Source organism: Phyllobates terribilis, unplaced genomic scaffold, assembly GCF_046119375.1.
Source record: "Phyllobates terribilis strain yellow unplaced genomic scaffold, ASM4611937v1 Scaffold_4__5_contigs__length_816908805, whole genome shotgun sequence".
NCBI classification, from domain to species: domain Eukaryota; kingdom Metazoa; phylum Chordata; class Amphibia; order Anura; family Dendrobatidae; genus Phyllobates; species Phyllobates terribilis.
The window spans coordinates 143,080,736-143,099,937 of NW_027362764.1; the positions used below are offsets into that span (position 1 = coordinate 143,080,736).

At 43.6% G+C, this 19,202-nt stretch overlaps 1 protein-coding gene across 10 annotated transcripts in view; it reads right to left on the minus strand.

Annotated features, from left to right (window-relative positions):
- The window catches only part of LOC141265127 (ATP-binding cassette sub-family B member 5-like), a 1,418,963-nt gene that overhangs the window by 257,891 nt on the left and 1,141,870 nt on the right, over window positions 1-19,202 (minus strand). The gene's annotated exons all lie outside the window — the stretch shown is intronic.

The following is a 19,202-nucleotide window of genomic DNA, read 5'->3' on the forward strand; positions in this document are numbered from 1 at the left end:
ACTTAACTGACATAAGTGATGAGCAAGTGTGCTCCTCACTGCTCGAGATGCTTGGCGCTCCTCCAGTATTTCCGGGATGCTCAGGCGAGAGCTTGGGTCCCCTCTCCGCATGTTTAACGCTCTTTAGAGAGCCAATTAACATTCAGAGATTGCCTGCCACTCATTGTAATGCCCTAGCTATGCTGGTTGTGGAATTACAGTGATTGGCTGTCCGCACAGCGTCATCAGGTCTATATAAGACCCTATACTCGTCAGAGTGTACCCCGGAAACAGGCAGAGTAGGAAGAGGTGCTGCTGAGTGACGGAGAGATTTGCTTGTTTATTAGTAAGTATAGGTATTCCACAACAAATATATATATATCTATTTGAACTAACAGTAATTCTTTGGACTAATTCAGCTGCATATATTCAATGGTGATAGCAGGAGTTAGGTAAGGTTTGTGGCATTGTATACAGCACAATAGGGTCCATTACATGTTTTGTGCACATTCTGTCTGCTGCTGCTGTTATATATCTACATAGCCCTACAGATCAGGGCTATTTTTTTTGCTCTTAATCCTGATAATTTGCTTAAAAAGCAATACAGTACTCCATTTTACTGCTCCATTTGCTTGTTAGCAGAATACAGGCAGATTTTTTTTATTTTGTTCACATTGCTATACTGTGGAAGCAGAGAAACTTTTACATGTTATCGCATATTACTGCGATAATAATCGTGACATTTTTTGGAGCGTGCCAAATATTCCACTCCATTTAAAGTTAGCAATCTGTGTTTTATTGAATCTATTCACATTTGGTTGCTGACCAATACGATACTACAAGGCCAGAGCCGAAAACCGTGGTCGTCACATGTGATCGCATATTACTGCGGTAATAATTCAGACATTTTGTGGAGTGTGCCAAATATTCAAAATATAGGAAGGTGTCCAGCTTCAGATAAAATATAATTTTTATTTACAAAATTCCTTTAAAAATACATAAAACCACTGTAACCAACCTCTCCCAGAAGGTATATTAACCATAGACGCATTTTGGACGGCTGTCCTTAATCATTGCATGTTACACAGAATATAGATACTGAATTTATATACATATTACAGGCTGATCACATGAGGTGTAACCTCCAATCACACAAACCCTATTAAAAACCAATGAAAACGGAACTAATAAAAACATATAATGATATTGAAAGTGTATATAATTGCACCTAGAATACCATATACTATTATCTCTATTCATAATGATAAATTAAATCATGACAGATGTTTAAACCTCATGGATACCGAGTTTATAAAATAAACATCCACCATGATTCCCTATTTAATAATTTTCTAGAGATCACAGATCACACCCTCTAAATCAGGGGTCTCAAACTCGGCTGGGTATATGGGCCGCACATGGAAAAAATTTGAATTTGGGGGGCCGCATTCTTTATTCAATGTGACATTTTTAGTGATACCATTTTTTTTGTATACACCTTTTGAACATTTTTGCCGTGTTTATTTTTTTATGGCTTGGGTCCTTATGGATGTGGCGATAATAAACGTGCACTTTTTTGTGTTTACTTTAGTTTACATATAAAACAGTATTTTTAGTGCCCAATATTTTTTCATGCTTTATTTTATTTTTTATTTTTTTTACAATTTTATTTCCCCCAATTGGCCACATACAGTAATATTGTCTTACAATTAGCATCATATAGTAATAATGGAAAACATCTTGTAGTAATGTTCCCCATCCAAGTCCCCATCTTGTACTAATGTGCCCCATCCAGGTCCCCATCCTGTGGCTATGTGCCCCATCCAGGTCCCCATCCTGTGGCAACGTTCCCCATCCTGGCACCCATCTTGTACTAATGTGCCTCATCCAGATCCCCATCCTGTGGCAATGTTCCCCATCCAGGTCCCCATCTTGTGGCTATGTGCCCCATCCAGGTCCCCATCTTGTGGCTATGTGCCCCATCCAGGTCCCCATCCTGTGGCTATGTGCCCCATCCAGGTCCCCATCCTGTGGCTATGTGCCCCATCCAGGTCCCCATCCTGTGGCAATGTGCCCCATCCAGGTCCCCATCCTGTGGCAATGTGGCCCATCCAGGTCCCCATCTTGTGGCTATGTGCCCCATCCAGGTTCCCATCTTGTGGCTCTGTGCCCCATCCAGGTCCCCATGTTGTGGCTCTGGTCCCCATCTTGTGGCTCTGTGCCCCATCCAGGTCCCCATCTTGTGGCTATGTGCCCCATCCAGGTCCACATCTTGAGGCTATGTGCCCCATCCAGGTCCACATCTTGAGGCTATGTGCCCCATCCAGGTCCACATCTTGAGGCTCTGTGCCCCATCCAGGTCCCCATCCTGTGGCTCTGTGCCCCATCCAGGTCCCCATCCTGTGGCTATGTGCCCCATCCAGGTCCCCTCTTGTGGCTATGTGCCCCATCCAGGTCCCCTCTTGTGGCTATGTGCCCCATCCAGGTCCACATCTTGAGGCTATGTGCCCCATCCAGGTCCCCTCTTGTGGCTCTGTGCCCCATCCAGGTCCCCTCTTGTGGCTCTGTGCCCCATCCAGGTCCCCTCTTGTGGCTATGTGCCCCATCCAGGTCCCCTCTTGTGGCTATGTGCCCCATCCAGGTCCCCTCTTGTGGCTATGTGCCCCATCCAGGTCCCCATCCTGTGGCTATGTGCCCCATCCAGGTCCCCTCTTGTGGCTATGTGCCCCATCCAGGTCCCCTCTTGTGGCTATGTGCCCCATCCAGGTCCACATCTTGAGGCTCTGTGCCCCATCCAGGTCCCCTCTTGTGGCTCTGTGCCCCATCCAGGTCCCCTCTTGTGGCTATGTGCCCCATCCAGGTCCCCTCTTGTGGCTATGTGCCCCATCCAGGTCCCCTCTTGTGGCTATGTGCCCCATCCAGGTCCCCATCCTGTGGCTATGTGCCCCATCCAGGTCCCCATCCTGTGGCTCTGTGCCCCATCCAGGTCCCCTCTTGTGGCTCTGTGCCCCCTGTGCTGTTCTTCACACACATAAAATAGAAAAAAAAAAAGATGATTCTCACCTGTCCTCCGTTCCCTCGGCGGCCTTCCTGCAGATGTGGCCCGCAGGCACCACAGAGTCCGACCCCTTGACGATCCCGACCTGGTCCAGGAGGAGCCGTCGACAGCAGCGCTGCATTGCCGCACAGAGACTGTCTCCCAGCACAGCATTTTCAATGTCAGCCGCCGGCCAATCAGAGGCCAGCAGCTGACATCTGCATATGGCAATGACGTCATACTCGCTGCGCCGACACGCAGATATCAGCTGCTGGCCTCTGATTGGCCAGCGGCTGGCATTGGAAATGCAGTGCTGGGAAACAGTCTCTGTGTGGCAATGCAGCGCTGCTGTCGGCGGCTCCTCCTGGACCAGGTCGGGATCGTCAAGGGGTCTGTGCCTGCGGGCCGCATAAAGCAGCCTCAGGGGCCGCATGCGGCCCGCGGGCCGCGTGTTTGAGACCCCTGCTCTAAATGGTCTAGTTACTTTTTCAATTTCTATAATGGAAAAAAGATTTTGTATCGCCCGAATGACATTCTATAAAGTGCCGAGACGCTGGAGAGCCTTTATTAAACAATTTATTTTCAGCATCCGACACATGCCGTCTGGCTCTCACTTTCAGGGGGCCAGACGTGCATCCTACGTACTGAAGGTTACAAAAATTATTAAAAAATATATACCATTGTTGTATCAGGACCCAAAACTTAAAATAATCCATGAAAATCTTATGAAATGTGTAGCTAAACATGCTGCTTCATTGGGTGACCTTCTATCACCGAATCTATATATGAGCAAGAGTACTACTGATAACAGAGAAACCGGGCTGCATAGTACTGTTTTTTTAAGGTGTGGACACAACTAGTGATGAGTGAGCACTAAAATGCTCGGGTACTCGTTGCTCGGGTAGAGCAAATTGGAATGCTCGAGTTCTCGATCCGAGTAACGAGCCCAATGTAAGTCTATGGGAAATTCGAGGATTATTCCGGCGGCTCCCCCCGGCAGACTGCAGAGGATCTAAAAATTGCCCAAATCAGTGAGAACAGTGCGGAAATAGCATGGAAACAGCATGGGGAAGACCCCTCAAAGCATTTCTGACTCCCAGGTCACTGCTATCAACAATATTGTCAGAGGTATTACGCCACTTTTACGGACTCAAAATAAAACATACAAAATCAAAACCAAAATGGATTTTCCTGGGAAATATGTTAAGGAACATCCTTTCCAGGGTAATAACTTGTATATAAGGCAAAATAAATAACCAAAAACAAAAATGCTCCTTCACACCTTGGGCTATGTTCACACGTAGCGTTTTTGATGTGTTTTTGCACTTTTGCATTGCTTTCAACCAAGACAAATGCATTCACCGGGAAATGTCATTTTAACATTTTACAACCTTATCTAGCCATGTGGAACGGCATGGGGAAGACCCCTGGAAGCATCTCTGACTCTCAGGGCACTGCCTAAAACTATGGTTATCTCATCAGATGTGATCCTATATTACTGCGGTAATATTAGGCATTTTTGGCAACATGACAAATCTTAAACTCCATTTAAAATGGGCAAGGTGTGTGTCAAGGTTCGGGAAAGTGGACATTATGGTGATTGTGATAGTGCACGCAGAGGCCATGGGCAAGACGAAACTGTGCCTGCTGAGGGAGCACATCAAACACCCACGTCATGTCGAGCTACCTTTCAGTCCCAATTTCTAGGGGGTCGCGGAACACCACTATTGAAGCCAGAGCAGTGTGAAAGCGAGAAGGGAGATGATGAGCGCATGCACTAGTGTTTTTGTAGATTCGTGGTTGAGGAATGTGCGGATCCAGGAGATTTTTTTACTTGGAGTCGGCATCTTCCTCAACTTGATCCACCTTCCTCCCACCATTCAGAGTGCCTTGAGACAACTGATCCCACACTTGGACACTCCTAAGAGCTGTTTTGTTCATCTTTCCATTTTTAGATTCTGGCCTCTCACTCAGTCCGCTCGGAAGTAGAAAGAGCTTGGATATGTGGTTTGAAGGAGAGATTAGAGTCCAGGTTTACCCCAAGAGCTGTTCACTTTTCCATCAATAAATTTGGGCCTCTCGACCGGCCAGCTTCGAGCAGGGCAACATGAAATCGCATGTACCGATTTGCGGAGCCATGGTCACCTGAAGGTGATGGTGGGAAAGTGCAAATACTGTCACAAGAGGTGGATAATGATGAGACACAATGGACAGAAAGTCAGGAGGAGGACCAGGGTGCGGAAGTGGAAAACGAAGCTGTGAACGATGAAGTCACTAACCCATCCTGGCAAGGGGACATGTAGAGCGAGGACAGCAGCACACAGGTGGAGGGAGGCGTAGCACCACAACAGGCAGAAACAAGTAGTGTGGGGGCCACAGACACAAGGCGGGCAATTGCTCCCCGGAATACCAACACGACGGAAGTTGCCAGTACAACTGTTAGGTCTTCCCGAGTCTGGTTCTTTTTTAAAAACTGTTTAGATAACCACAGCAAGGCCATTTGCAACATCTGCCAGGCCAGCATCAGCAAGAGCACCAAAACTACTAGTCTGACCACCACCAGCATGATCAGGCACATGACAGCAGAGCATTTGACTAACTGGGCCGAACACGAAGGTCCAGAAACAGTGTCTGTGGGAAACACTACTACCTTTTACGCTGTTGTGCATGCACACCAATCCCCTGTCCATGGCGCATGCGAAGATGCCTCCTGCCCTGCACGTGTCATTGCAGGCTTGCAACTATCACTCTCCACGTCCTTGTCCCTTTGCAGCACTCAGTTGTCCCTACCACAGTTCTTGGAATGCAAGCGCAAGTATGCAGCCAACCACCCACCCAACCACAGGCCGCAATACTAAACTGCCACATTTCTGGACTGCTTGCACTTGAAATGTTCCTTTTTAGGCATGTGGAGGCGGAAGTTTTCCACAACCTCATGGCGGCGGTAGCTGGGTGTTCATACTCGGTCCCCAGCCGCCACTATTTCTCCCGGTATTGTCTATGCCTTCCACAAGCGTGATTCCCAGAACATTACCCATGCCCTTCCCAGTGCACCTAAGTGGGAAGGACCGCCTACTCACAAACACGTGGAAAAGTGAATGTGGCCAAGGACGTGACATCTCACTGATGCTTGTCACTGGGTTAATATTGTGCTCGGTCTACTAGACAATGACCAAATTATTCATGATAGTTGGATCATCCATCTCCTTAGCTTTGTGTTACTTGGAATGCAAGTGCAAGTATGCAGCCAACCACCCACCCACAGGCTGCAATCCTAAACTGCCACATTTCTGGATTGCTTGCACTTGAAATGTTGCCTTTTAGGCTTGTGGAGGTGGAAGCTTTCCAAAACCTCATGGTGGCAGCGGCCGGGAGTCCATACTTTGTCCCCAGCCACCACTATTTCTCCCAGTATCGTCTCTGATTTCCATAAGCGCGGGTCCCAGAAAATCACTCATGCCCTCCCAAGTGCACTTTCTAGGAAGAATCGCCTAACCACAGACAAATGGACAGGTGAATGTGGCCAGGGACTGTACGGAGCCAGTCCACAGTAAAAAAAAAACAGCCATAGAGTGTCCGGGAACCTTCCCACACACTTTTCTTAGCCAGGGCTGCTTCTCGGCAGGGTTGGACTGTCCTACCAGAGAATCCTCGGGTGGGCCCTGACTTCTCCATTAGAATTCATGATAGCGCAAACTTTGCAGCTGCTATGGGTCTCTTGAGTGGGGGGGAGGGGGTAAAGGTGGACCCTCAGAATCAAATCCTCTGGTGGGCCCAATGTTTTTCAGTCTAACACTGCTTCTCGGTGAGAGTTGTATTTAACTACAGCCATATTCTTTAGCTCAGTGAAAGTCCTGGCATAGAAGGAAACTGTATCTACTCCGGCTGTCATTTCTCTGCCATCAGGTTTCGCCCATTGTCACACATGACCAGGCCTGGATGTATGTTCAGCGGTGAGAGCTACAGATCAGGCTGCTGTGTTACAGCTTTCAACAATTCTGCAGCGGTGGGTGGTTTTTCACCTAAGCATTAAGCATGTTATCATCAGTACAGCCTGTTGTCGCTTGGCCAACATTGTTCACAGATATGCTATTTGTCAGCGGCCAACTGATAATAGGTTTGAACCCTCAGCTGCAATACTTTAAATGGAGTATATAATTTGACACGCTCACAATAATTGTTGGATTATTAGGGCAGTCATATGGGATAACGTCTGATGGCCACGGTATATAGATACAGAATATAGATACCGAGTAAATTTACCGAGTGAACTTTATATACCTATTACAGGCTGATCACATGAGGTGTAACCTCCAATCACACAAACCCTATTAAAAACCAATGAAAACAGACCTAATTAAAACATATAATGTCAGCACAGAAAGTGTATATAATGGCACCTAGAATACCATATGCTATTATCTCTATTCATAATGATAAATTAAATCATGGCAGATGTTTAAACCTCCTGGATACCGAGTTTTTAAAATAAGCATCCACCATGACTCACTATTTCACAATTTTTTAGACAGATCATATCCTCTAAATGGTCTAGCTACTTTTTAAATTCCTATAATGGAAAAACATTTTGTATCGCCCGAATGACATTCTATAAAGTGCCGGGACGCTGCAGAGCTTTTACTAAACAATTTATTTTCAGCATCCGACAGGTGCTGTTTGGCTCTCACCTTCAGGAGGCCAGACATGCATCCTACGTACTGAAGATGGCATGCAGTGCAGGTAATCAGATTACATTTGTAGTATTGCAGTTTATAGAATGTTTATTTGATACGTCTTGTTTGTAACCGAAGATGTGAATGAGGTTGTATCACTGATGTGTGTGCACGTCTTACAAATGTTGTGTCTAGTGATGAGCGAACGTGCTCGCCACTTCTCTGTCCTCGCCCGAGAATCACGGGTGTTTGACAAGTATTTCCGGGTTGCTCAGGTGGGAATTTTGGTCCACTCCCTGCATGTTTAGTGCTCTTTAGAGAGCCAATGAACATGCAGGGATTGCTGCCACACACTGTAATGCCGTAGCCATGTTGGTTGTGGGCATTACAGTGATTTGCTGGCCGCACAGAGTCATCAGGTCTATATAAGATCTGGCACCTCTTTGCTCGACACAATATACCCCGGAAATAGGCAGAGTAGGGAGAGGTGCCGCTGAGTCAGGGAGAGATCTGCTTGTTTATAGCTAGTATAGGTATTCCACAACATATATATATATCCATCTGAACTAACAGTCCTTCTGAGGACTAATGCAGCTGCATATAATCACAGGCAGGCAGGCAGTGTATGTGGCAGACTGCAGTGCATATAGCGGAAAAGGGTCCATTGAACGTCCTGTCTGCTACTGCTGCTGTAATAATTACAGATATTTGTAGACATAGCCCCAGATATCAGGGGCCAGGGCAATTTTTTTTATCTTAATCCTGGTTATTTGCTTAAAAAGCAATCCAGAGTACACCTTTTTTCTGCTCCATTTGCTTGTTAGCACTGCAGAATACAGCCAGATCTGTTCCATCTTTCTTCGATAAAAATCCATAAATTTGAACTGAACGTGCAAAATATTGGCCTACTTTTCCATTCTGTTGCAGTGTGTCAATCAAGATATTCATACTAGGTGTGTGTGAAGAGTAGTATTAGTAAATTACCGGCCTGCTATTTAAAACCGTGGTTCTCTGTCAGACATATCACCTATAACAGTGTTCCAAAATCAGCCATTTCTTCCATTTTCATTTTGTTGCAGTGTGTCGGTCAAGCTATTCACACTAGGTCTCTGTGTAGAATAATATTAGTAAATTACAGGCCTGATATTTAAAACCGTGGTTCTCTGTCAGACATATCACCTATAACAGTGTTCCAAAATCAACCATTTCTTCCATTTTCATTTTGTTGCAGTGTGTCGGTCAACCTATTCACACTAGGTCTCTGTGTAAAATAATATTAGTAAATTACAGGCCTGCTATTTAAAACCGTGGTTCTCTGTCAGACATAACACCTACACTGTGTTCCAAATTATTATGCAAATAATATTTTCTCAGATTTTCCCAAATTACCTATATGAATTGCAGTCACTGTAATTTTCCAGTCAAATAACTATTAGAGTACAATTGAAAGGTTTTTGTACAAACTGCCTATGATAACAGTATATTTTTAAAAAAATAAAAAACTCAAACTGCACTCAAAATGCATGTTCCAAATTATTATGCACAGCAGAGTTTTCAACCTTTTCATTTTAATAAAGAACAAAAAATTGGTCATTTTTGAAATTATAAGCATTAGTAGGTTATTACAAACTGAAATCAAACAGTTTTCAACTCAAAACTTTATTTTAGGTGATGTTACATTTGCACATAGGACCCCTTGTTCGAAAGGAGCTTCTGAACTCTCTCATCCATTGAATTTGTCAGGTTTTGGATGGTTTCTGCTTCAATTGTTTTGCATGAGGACAGAATACCCTCCCAGAGCTGTTGCTTAGATGTGAACTGCCTCCCGCCATCATAGACACTCCTTTTGATGATGCTCCATAGGTTCTCAATGGGGTTGAGGTCAGGGGAGCATGGGTGCCACACCATAAGTTTGTCCCGTTTTATGCCCATAGCAGCCAGAGATGCAGATGTGTTATGTGCAGCATGAGACGGGGCATTATCATGCATGAAATTATCTCGATGGTCCTGATGGATGGAGTGGAGGATGACTGGTTGATGGACACCCCATGCAAACAGGGCTACGACGCTAACAAGGAGGAGGTGGAGTAATGTTTTGGGCTGGAATCATGGGGAGAGAAATTGTCGGCCTTTTAGGATCCCTGAAGGGGTAAAGATGAACTCCATAATGTATGTTGAGTTTCTCAAATAGCACTTCCTTCCATGGTTCAAGAAGAAGAACCGTGCATTCCACAGCAAGATCATTTTCATGCATGATAATGCCCCGTCTCATGCTGCACATAACACATCTGCATCTCTGGCTGCTATGGGCATAAAAGGGGACAAACTTATTGTGTGGCACCCATGCTCCCCTGACCTCAACCCCATTGAGAACCTCTGGAGCATCATCCAAAGGAGTGTCTATGATGGCGGGAGGCAGTTTACATCTAAGCAACAGCTCTCGGAGGGTATTCTGTCCTCATGCAAAACAATTGGAAGCAGAAACCATCCAAAACCTGACAAATTCAATGGACGAGAGAGTTCAGAAGCTCCTTTCGAACAAGCGGTCCTATGTGCAAATGTAACATCCTCTAGAATAAAGTTTTGAGTTGAAAACTGTTTGATTTCAGTGTGTAATTAGCTGCTAATGCTTATAATTTCAAAAATGACCATTTTTTTGTTTTTTATTAAAATAAAAAGGTTGAAAGCTCTGCTGTGCATAATAATTTGGAACATGCATTTTGAGTGCAGTTTGAGTTTTTTATTTTTTTAAAAATATACTGTTATCATAGGCAGTTTGTACAAAAACCTTTCAATTGTACTCTAATAGTTATTTGACTGGAAAATTACAATGACTGCAATTCATATAGGTGATTTGGGAAAATCTGAGAAAATATTATTTGCATAATAATTTGGAACACAGTGTATAAGACTGTTCCAAAATGAGCCATTGCTTCTATTTCCATTCCGTTGCAGTGTGTCGGTCAAGTTATTCACACTAGTTGAGGGTTCAAACCTATTCTCAGTTGGCCGCTAACAAATAGCATATCTGTGAACAATATTGTCAGAGTATTACGCCACTGTTGCGGACTGACAAAAAAAAAACATACAAAAAACAAGCTAAAATGGAAAAAATATTAAGAAACATTCTTTCCAGGGTAATGACTTGTATATAAGGCCAAAGATATAAAAAATATAATAAAGTTATGGACTGTGGAAGACATTTATGCGAACAGAATGAACACTCATCTGTAGCTGGTGATGATAACACCTACTGTAGCAGCAGCACCTGTTCCTATTGTAAATGCATTTACCAGCGTTATCAATAGGGAATAGAATAGATTTTAATTTTTTGGGGCAGCTTCAGCAGCACGCAGTATAAGGCAATAATACCTGGTTGGAACAGTGTAATATGCTATCCATACTGCGATACCTCACCCGTAAAAGAATTTCAGATAAGACAGTTAATGTTCTAGAATATAGAATCTATTTGAATTGTCCTTCCCATTATTAACCACTGCGCGCCAGAGCCTGTTTTCGCCTTCGTGACCAGGCCAATTTTTTCTATTCTGACCACTGTCACTTTGGAATGCTTCAACGAATTCCCCTGATTCTGAGATTGTTTTTTCGTGACATATTGTACTTCATGATAGTGGTAAAATTTCTTCGATATCACTTACATTTATTTGCGAAAAAATCCAAAATTTGGCGAAAATTTAGAAAATTTAGCAATTTTCAAACTTTGAATTTTCATGCCCTTAAATCAGAGAGATGTGTCACACAAAATAGTTAATAAATAACATACATTTCCCACATGTCTACTTTACATTAGCACAATTTTGGAACCAACATTTTTTTTTCTTAGGAAGTTCTTAGGGTTAAAAGTTGACCAGCGATTTCTCATTTTTCCAACAAAATTTGCAAAAACATTTGTTTAGGGAACACATCTTATTTGAAGTGACTTTGAGGGGCCTTTATGACATAAAATACACAAAAGTGACACCATTCTAAAAACTGCACCCCTGAAGGTGCTCAAAACCACATTCAAGAAGTTTATTAACCCTTCAGGTGCTTCACGGGAATTTTTGGAATGTGGAAGAAAACAAACAATAATCATTTAACTTTTTTTCCTAAAAATGTTACTTTAGACACAATTTTTTTATTTTAAAAAGGGTAACAGGAAAAAATGGACTACACAATTTGTAGAGCAATTTCTCCTGAGCACGCTGATACCCCATATGTGAGGGAAAACCATTGTTTGGGTGCACTGCAGGGTTCGGAAGGGAAGGAGCGCCATTAGACTTTTTGAATGTAAAATTTGTTTGAATAATTAGCAGACGCCATGTTGCATTTGGAGAGCTCCTGATGTGCCTAAACAGTACAAACCGCCCACAAGTGACACCATTTTGGAAACTAGACCCCTTAGGGAACTTATCTAGATGTGTGGTGAGCACCTTGAACCCCCAGGTGCTTCACATAAGTTTATAATATTGAGCCATAAAAATAAAATTTTCACATTTTTCCCACAAAAAATGTTTTTCATCCCCTAATTTTGCATTATCATAAGGGTAACAGGAGAAATTGCACCATGAAATTTGTTGTGCAATTTCTTATTACAGGGAATCTTCCATCATGGGTTCCGTCTGAATCACGTATTTCAGAGATTTACACAGAAACTCTGGTGTAATTTCTCAGCGCAGAGCCATACTGCGATCTTTGGGAGACATAATAAACAAATCAGTAGCAGGTGAAGAATTGGTTTTATTTATTTTATTTTTTTTTACGCTGTTCCTCATGTGGTATAACTGATTAGATTACTTTATTCTTCGGATCGGTGCGATTACAGCGATACCAGATTTATATCGGGTTTTTATGACTGACAGCTGTCACACACTAAAAGACGCTTTTTTTTGCAAAATCTAGTTTTTGCATCGCCATATTTTGAGAGCTATAATTTTTCCATATTTCGGTCGATAGAATCATGCAAGGGCTTGTTTTTTGCAGGATGAGTACCCATTTTTGGGTACGTGACATTTTTTGATCGCTTTCTATTCCGTTTTTTGGGAGGTAAAATGAACAAAAAAACAACAATTCAGGAATTGTTTTTTGAGGTTTTTTTATGCCGTTCTGCGTGTGGTAAAAGTGATAAGGCAGCGTTATTCTTTGGGTCAGTACGTTTACAGCGATACTACACTTACCGTATATTTTTTTTTAATGTTTTGCCGCTTTTACACAGAACAATTTTATAGAAAAAATATTTTTTTTACATCGCTTTATTCTGAGAGCTATAACTTTTTTATTTTTCGGCTGATGGAGCTGTATGGCGGCTTTTTTTTGCAGAACGAAATGACATTTTCAGCGGTACCATTTTTATATCCGTTTTTCTTTTTGATCGCATTTTTTTCCACTTTTTGTTTGGCAATATGATGAAAAAGCATAGTTTTTTACTCCGTTTTTTATTTATTTTTTTAACGGTGTGCAAGAAGGAGTTAATTAGTGTGACAGTTTTATAGATCGGGTTGTTTCGGACGCGGCGATACCAAATATGTGTACTTTTTTTGTTTTTGCATAAATATACAGATTTATTGGTTTAATATTTTATTTATTTATTTTTAGTTATTTTGTGATTTTTTTTAAACAGTTTGAAAACATTTTTAGACTTTTTTTTTACATTTTGACTTAGTCCCTGTAAGGGACATTAATTTTTATTTTTCTAATCACTGTTCTCATGCAATGCAATAGACATGTATTGCATTGCATGAGAGCTCTGCTGACAGTTTTACATTGCCAGTGTCTCCTGCTAGACTTCAGCTGCAGGTTGAGCCTAGCAGGACACTGTACATGGCAGACCCGGAGGCAGTCTTGTGACCTCCAGCTGTCATGACAACAGCAGGTCCTCTCAGACATCAGGGGGCCGTCGGAGAGGTAAGTGGACGACCCCCTCTCCTCTCACACTCTTCTAAATGCCGCGATCACTATAGATCGCGGCATATAGAAGATAGCAAAGGGTTAACATCATTGGGACCTGATCCAATCAGGTCCCAATGATGTCCCCTGTCAGAGCTGTCGCTTTGCACTGCACCCGCAGCACTTGCAGGACCCTGGGGGTCCTGAGGGCTGCGGGACCACCGACAGTTTATAAACGTCAGCGCTGACAAGAGCCCAGCAAGCGCCGACGTTTATTTACAGTGGGCAGTCGGGAAGCGGTTAAGGAGTGTGCTTCCTATACTGTTATTGCATATGCAACAATTTCAAGTGCTGCCAAAAATTAGGACGCACTCCAATACACATTTAAATAGACATAAAAAAACAAATAAAAATAAATAAATAAAAACACAGTAGGATCTTTCTTTAGTATAAAAAACAGAATCGCCAATGTAACCTCAATATAATCACATTGTTAAGCTCCTGCACTTCCTCCTCCAGTTTGGTATCTCCGAAATGACCACTTCAGTCACAAGCTTAAATCACTGCAGCACTGCCTTGGCCAAGCGGCAACAGGCTGTGCTGAAGATAACATGCTTAATGCTTGACAAACCGCCTACCACTGCAGAGTTTTTGAAACCTGTAACACAGCAGCCTGATCTGTGGCTCTCACCGCTGAACATATAGCTAGGCATGGTCATGTGAGACAATGGGCAGGACCTGGTGGCGGAGAAATAACAGCCGGAGTAGATACGGTTTCCCTCTATGCCAGTCTTTTCACAGAGCTAAAGAATATGGCTGTGGTGAAATACAACTCTCACTGAGAAGCAGTGTCAGACTGAAAAAGATTGGGCCACCCAGAGGATTTGATTCTGAGGGCTCATCTTCCACCCCCACTCAAGAGCCCCATAGCAGCTGCAAAGTTTGTGCTATCATGAACTCTCCTGATGGAGAAGCCAGGGCCCACCTGAGGATTCTCTGGTAGGACAGTCCAACCCTGCGGAGAAGCAGCCCTGGCTAAGAAAAGTGTGTGGGAAGGTTTCCGGACATTCTATGGCTTATTTTTTACTGAGGGGAAACAAACGCAAACACGGCGAGAATATACAAAATCCTTGCAGATGTTGTCCTTGCTGAGATTTGAACCCAGGCTGCAAGGCTTCAGTGCTAACCACTGAGCTACTGTGCTGCCGTTCACCCTCTGATATCTAACAGGCTGGAGAAACTTGTACCTACTGACCTACTGCCACTCTGTATCTTCAGCTCCTTTGTGAGAAACTAATATATTTGTGCAGCCACTCAGTCTACCAAATAAAATTCCTGAGAAGTAAATTGGGGATGGCTTTGCTACTGGTACTGGTGGGCAGTGCTAATACCATGGCGTCGTACCATAGTTCACTGAAAATATTCCAGGCTGGTGGGAGGCAAGCAGATTCCCACAGAAAAGTACCAGCATTAATGTTCAGAGACCCGTGCTTGTGGAAGGCGGGGATGACACCAGGAGAAGTAGTGGCTGCGGGGGACCGAGTATGGAGACCCGGCCGTTGCCGTCATGAGGTTGTGAAAAGATTCCACCTCCACGAGCCTAAAAGACAACATTTCAAGTGCAAGCAGTCCATAAATGTGGCAGTTTAGTATTGCGGCCTGTGGGTGGCTGCCTGCATACTTGCGCTTGCATTCCAAGTAACAGAAAACTAAGCAGATGGTGGCCTCTATCACCATCACGACCTCACCTCGGCACTATGAACTCTCCTGACGGAGAAGCCTGGGCCCACCGGAGAATTCTCCGGTTCTCTGTTTGGCCCGTACAACCCTGCTGAGAAGCAGCCCTGGCTAAGAAAAGTGTGTGGGAAGGTTCCCGGACACTCTATGGCTGTTTGTATGGGCCACTCAGTATCTTCAGCTCCTTTTTGAGAAACTAATGTATTTGGACAGAAGAAAAGGAAATCATAGATGGCTTCGCTACTGGTACTGCGGGCACTGCTAATACCATTGTTAGAACCCTCCTGTTTGTTTTTTCCATCTTGTGTTTTGCGGTCACGTGACCATCTGCCTTTATATTCCAGCTCCGCCCTTCTGGCTGTGCTGGACTTCAATGTTTGACTGTTTCTCTAGCCAGGTGCTTCTGTGCCTTTCTCTGTCAGTTCGCTTGGTCCTTCTGGGACCTCTAGTACCTTTTTGTCAGTTTGTATTTTTGAGTTCTGCAACAACTTCTCTGTTTAAGAGGTGTCCCATTTTGTCCCAGTCCTTAGTTATTTTAGGGACCCCTCCCTAAATGCTATAGGTCTTCGTTCAGACTAGCTGAGGACTAGGAACAGGCAGCCCGCTACATCGTAGGGATTCAGCTTAGTCTTACTCTAGGGACAGCTTTCCCCTATCTTTCCTTAGTACATGTTGCAGATCATAACAGTAAGTCCAGCCCAAAAAACTAAAAGGAAAGAAATTTGGGGATCAGTATGGTTTCCGTCCAGGATTTGGCTCAACGCCTGCAGGGATTGTCTCTGGAGGTGGCCGAGCTTCAGCAACACGTGAGTAGCTGTTCTGGAGCACATTTTGTTGAACCCAAAGTAGGACTGCCTGATATTTTTTATAGTAAACAGCAAGATTTTTTTTCCTTTAAAAATGCTTGTTTGTTATATTTTTGTTTGAGACCAAGGTCCTCTGGGAATGAATCACAGCGCATTGGTTTTATTATGTCACTTTTGCGCAATGAACCACAGGGGTGGGGCTTTACTCTCCAACCTAATGATCCGTGTTTAAGGTCTGTTGAAGAATTTTTTTCTGCTATGGGGCTATTATATGACGATTCTGATCGAATCTCATCTGCTGAGGCAGAACTCAGGCGTTTGAATCAGGGGTCAGGTGATGTTGAAAATTATTGCACACACTTCAGGAGGTCGGCCTCTGAAGTTAAATGTAATGATCCTGCGCTGAAATATTTATTTATTTCTGGTCTGAGTGAAAGGGTTAAGGATCTGCTTATTCCATTCCCTGCACCTGAGACTCAGCAGGATGCCATGCAATTTCTGTTTGTGTGGACAGGAGGCTGAGGTGCAGGATGAAGGAGCTAAAGACTCCTGTAATGTCAGTTCCTAGTCCCCAGAAAATCTGCTCAGACGGCGGAGAACCGATGGAGGTTGGGGCGATGTCACTCCGCTCTCAGGAAAAAGACCGGAGGTTCACCGAGGGATTGTGTCTTTATTGTGGTAAAGCTGACCTTTTCATCAAGTATTGCGAGCGTCGTTTAAGTAAAGAAAAAAAAAAGTCAGTTGCGCCCGTATAGCTTGTTTACGCTCTGCAGGAGTATTTCTTTCTGGGAGTACTACTTTGCAGGAAAATTTGATTGAATTTCAGGTATTTATGGATTGTGGTTCACAACTTACTGTGAATGATAAAGAGTTTTTGGAAAACCTTAAATTGAAAGACAAACTTTTGTCATCATCTATTTCTATGATTGCAATTGATAACACTCCCATGAAATGTATTACTCACAAGGTTGCTGCATTACCCCTCACTGTCAATGGAGTTCACCAAGAAATTATAATTTACCCTCTCTGGTTGTTCTAGGATTGCCTTGGTTAAAACTGCACAATCCTTTACTGGACTGGTCTACTAATGTGATTAAGTCTTGGAGTCCGAAGTGCTATGATAAATGTTGTAATGGTCGCATTTCGGCTGTGGAAAAAGGGGAATTACCTGTACCTATTCAAGATTTTTGGGGTTTTTTTCGGAGGAGGAGTCGCAAGTTTTACCTCCTCATAGGGATCATGATTGCGCCATTGAGTTTGTTCCGGGAGCTACTCCTCCCAAGAGTCGCTTGTTTAATTTGACTATCCCTGAAAGAAAGGCATTGGAGGAATACATACAGACTAGCCTGGCTGCTGGTCACATTAGACCTTCTAAGTCGCCTGTGGCAGTTGGATTTTTCTTTGTTAAAAAAAAGGATGGGGGTTTACGTCCATGTCTGGATTTTCGTGAAATTAATAAGATTACCGTACGCAATTTCTACCCATTGCCATTAATTCCTGACTTGTTTAACCAATTAGTGGGGGCCAAGTGGTTCTCTAAAATTGAACTCTGGGGGGCATACAATTTGTTACGAGTGAAGGAGGGTGATGAATGGAAAACTACTTTTAACACTCCGGTAGGTCATTTTGAGAATCTGGTGATGACTTTTAGTCTTACCAATGCATCTGCATTTTTCAGAACCTTATTAATGACATCCTGAGACCTTTGATTGGTAGGAATGTGGTATTTGGATGACATTTTGATTTACTCACCAGATCTAGAGTCCCATTGGCAGAGTGTACGTGAAGTTTTGCAGTTATTGAGTGATAATTCACTCTTTGCTAAGCTGGAGAAATGTGAGTTCGCTGTGCAGAAAATTAGTTTTTTGGGCTACATTGTCTCCAGCGAGGGCTTTGAGATGGACCCTGTGAAGGTTCAGGCTGTGCAGGAATGGCCTAGGCCGATTGGTTTGAAATCTATTCAGAGATTTTGGGGTTTTGCCAATTATTACAGGGAATTCATTAAGAATTTTTCTGTATTTGTTAAACCTCTGACCGATCTCACCAGGAAAGGTGCGAATACGGCCCAGTGGACTACTGAGGCCATTGAAGCGTTTGAGTATCTCAAAGAGAGGTTCAGTTCTGCCCCTATCCTTATGCAGCCTGATGAGACCAGGCCTTTTTTGGTCGAGGTCGATGCTTCATCGGTGGGGGTCGGAGCAGTTTTGTCTCAGGAGAACAAGGGTGGAGTACATCCTTGTGCCTGTTTTTTTCAAAAAAAATTTCGGAAACCGAACTGAATTATGATGTTGGAAATCGGGAGTTGCTGGCTATTAAACTCGCGTTTGAACATTGGCGACATTTTTTGGAAGGCGCTAGATTTCCTATTCAGGTTTTCACAGATCATAAGAATTTGATCTATCTGGATGCTGCCAAGCGCTTGAATGCCCGTCAAGCTAGGTGGGCACTTTTATTTTCTCGGTTTCATTTTTCTGTTACCTATATCCCTGGTACTAAGAATGTTAAAGCCGATGCTTTATCTCGCAGTTTCTCTCCTACGGTCGGTGCCGAGGAGGAGAGCATTTTACAGAAAGGAGTTGTGGTGGCGGCATTGGACTCCGTTTTGGAGAATGGGATTCTGAAAGCTCAAGATGATGCTCCATCTAACACTCCCCATGGGAGGTTGTTCATTCCTAGAGCCTTTAGGAGAGTTTGTTTGTGGAGTGTCATGAGTCTCGGTTGGCAGGTCATCCAGGAATTTCAGAGACTGAGAGACTTATCAGTCGCAGTTTTTGGTGGCCTGGATGGCAGAAGGAAGTCATCAAGTGGGTGAGTCAATGTACTGTGTGTGCTAGACCAAAGGCTTCACATACTCCTGCTGCGGGGCTGCTTTGCTCTCTTGAGGTTCCTAGTGCACCTTGGACTCATCTCACAATGGATTTTATTACTGATCTTCCTGTGTCCGAGGGTTTTACTGTTATCTTGGTGGTGGTGGACCGTCTTAGTAAGATGTGTCATTTGGTTCCATTCATTAAGTTGCCCTGCGCCGAGACACTCCCTAAGGCGTTTGTTAAGGAGATTGTCAAGCTCCATGGCGTTCCCACG